We start from the raw sequence: 3,261 nt of genomic DNA, 5'->3' as shown, positions 1-3,261 counted from the left end.
GATTTCTGAGTTTGAGGCCAGCCTGGTCTACAAAGTGAGTTCCAGGACAGCCAAGGCTACACAGAGAAACCCTGTCTCAAAAAAAACAAACCAAAACAACAACAAAAAAGTAGCAAAAAGTTTACTATTTTCACATTTGTGATGTGCAAGAGACCCACAACAATGAGAATGATTTTATTATCCATGTGTATCTGAAACCAAGTTCATTTCATCGTTTAATTTTCAGATGTAAATTTGCCTCAGGACTCTTCCATAGGGATAGGAGACCATCCATCTCACTGTTTGAGGTAAAATTTTTAAAGAAAGTTGGATTTGAGGAATGAATGGCTCAGAGGTTAAATCGAAGGTTTATTGGCTACCTATTCATTCACTCAACTTTTTAGATTCTAATGCCATTCAGTGTCTTTATTTCCTTTATTCTACATTGGAAGAATTTTCTTCAAACCAGTATATTGCAGACATCAAATGTAAATAGTATGAGGATATGTGACCCTGGTGAATGACTACTATAAATTATTAGACTGACAATATCAAAGGTCACACTGTGTACCTCTATTATTTAAGGACCCATAGAACTGTTACTTCTAGTAGCCTGTTGCTCTTCAGGTTTCTTAATAGCTTCCAAAGGTCTTTGTGTATATTGATCAAAGGTTCATTTAGAATTAAAAAAAAATAATTATTAGAAGAGTATTAGTCACTGAAGGAAATAGTCCTTTCAGAGACACTTCATTTTAGTTCATAAATCAATATTGACAGTGTGTTTTTATTAGGGAATTCAGAGATCAGAGAGTGAGGTAATCATCGTAGAAAAGGCCACATACAGCATGTGATTTTCTAAGAGGAAGAATGTGGTGAGCATAGGGTGCCCCTTGTATGAAAGCAATCAGAGGAATAGAAACCCCGAGTTTCCTCTCTTCTAGTCTTGTGTCTTGCTAATATCTCACACATGTTCAGCCTGTTGTATGCCAGAATATAACATACATCATGCTAGCAGTCTTTATATATCACATCTGCAGAAAAGGGAGCAAGCTTTCAAAGGGTGTTCAGAGAAGACAAGTTATACAAATGTAAATCCAAAGACTGCTTCTGTGGGGTCAAACAATCCAGATAAGGAAAAAAATGTGAGCTAGCATGAGGATGCCTGAAATTAAGGGATGTTTCTTCTTTAAGGGCTTCTCCCTGTTTTCCTGTATTTCTTTTAGTGAGTTATTTATATCCTCCTTAAAGGAGGATATAAATATTATTATTGTCATGAGAAAGGATTTTAGGTCAGCTTCCTGATTTTCTTGTGTGTTGGTGTATCCAGGGTTTGCTGTGGTGGGAAAACTAGCTTCTGATGATGCCAAAGTATATTGGCTTCTGTTGCTTGTGGTCTTGTGCTTGCCTCTCACCAGCTGACTATCCCTGGTGTTTGCTGGTCTGGGTGTCTCTGTCTGGAGTTTGTCTCCTGTGTCCCTGGGTTTGCTGCAGGTTTCCTGGGAGGCCTATAGCCCTGGATATATCAGACTTCCTGTGAGACCTTCAGGCATGTGACCTGTTGCCAGGGCTGCAGCTGCTCTTATGGGAGACCTTCAGACTGTGGGGTCGTCAGAGAGGCCGACAAACTGCTGATCTGTTGCCCTGTATGCAGCAGATCTCCTGGTAGGTATTCAGACTAAGAGGTCTCCAGAGGAGCAGACAAGCTGATGATCTGCCCTGGTGGAAGGGACATGCCAGAAGGGGAGTGAACTTTGGGTGTGTGTGTGTGGGGTGATGTTTCTTGAGTCTGTTGGACTTTTCAGGGTTCCCAGCTGCTGTACTTGTTTGGGAGGGTGCCTTACCTATTGCCCAGCATGCAGCCGAACTCCTGTGAGACCTTCAAATGATCATGTCTTTAGAGGAGCATACAAGCTGGTGATCTGCCTTGAAGGAAGGCCCAGTCTGAAAGGGGATGGAGTTCCAGGCATGATGATATGTGACAGTGTCAGCTAACCACTGCAGAAGGTTGGCCTACAGAGAAATGGAACTATAAATATGGTCCACAGATTAATGTTAAGCACTGATAGATTTGCCACTGGCCTAGTTTGTAATAAATATAGTAAATAAGCATTTGGAAACAGTCATTTATTTTTATTAATTAATTGTTTTATTTACATCCCAAATATCGCCCTCCTCCTGGCCCCCCACCTCCCAAAGTACTTTTCCCTCCTCCCTCTCTTTCACTTCTAAGAAGGTGCCCCACCCCCACCCCAGCATCCCCTCTTCCTGGGTATCAAGTCTCTACAGGATTAGGCACATTTTCTCCCACAAAGGGCAGACAGGGCATTCCTCTGCTACATATGTACCAGGGCTTTGGACCAGACCATGTATGCTCTTTGGTTGATGGCTTCATCTCTGGGAGCTCCCAGAGTTCTAGGCTACTTGACTACTTTGGTCTTCCTAACAGGTTGCCATCTGCTTCAGTTCATTCAATCTTTCCCCTAACTCTTTCCTAGAGGTGTCTGCTATGAATATATCTGCATCTGTCTGAGTCAGGGGCTGGTAGAGCCTCTCAGAGGACAACATACTAGGCTACTGTCTGCAAACACAACATAGCATCAGTAATAGTGTCAGGGTTTGGTGGCCACCCATGGGTGAAATCCCAATTTGGGCTGGTCAGTAGTCAGTCATTCATTCAGTCTCCGCTCCATTTTTGTTTCTGCATTTCTTTTAGACAGGAATAGTTTTGGTTTGAACATTTTGAATGTGGGTTGGTGTATCCGTACCTACATTGGGGGCAGCTGTCTAACTACTGGAGGTGCTCTCTTTATTTTCCATATCTCCACTGTTGGGCATTTTGGCTAAGGTCACCCACATTAAGTCCTAGGAGCCTTGCCCATCCTAGGTTTTTGGACTTTCTAGAGGATCCCCTAGGCCCATCCTTAGCAGCTGCATATTTCAATTCATACTCTTGGCCCTCTGGGCTTCTCTCTTATCTCCACTTATACCTGCCCCTTCCCCTCCGTATCCCTCCCTCCTCTCCCCTGGCCCTTCCCACTCCACTCTCTCTCTCTCCCTCTGCCTCCCGCGATTATTTTGTTTCCCCTTCTAAGTGGGATTGAAACAGCCTCACTTAAGCCTTCCTTTTTGTTTAACTTCTTAAGGTCTGTCTGTGGGGTATATATCATGGATATTCTGTACTTTTTGGCTAATATGTATGTATATATATATATATATATATATATATATATATATATATATATGTGTGTGTGTGTGTGTGTGTGTGTGTGTGTGTGTGTGTGT

This window comes from Mus pahari, chromosome 21, assembly GCF_900095145.1.
Source record: "Mus pahari chromosome 21, PAHARI_EIJ_v1.1, whole genome shotgun sequence".
NCBI classification, from domain to species: Eukaryota; Metazoa; Chordata; class Mammalia; order Rodentia; family Muridae; genus Mus; species Mus pahari.
Note: the sequence above shows the minus strand (reverse complement) of the source record.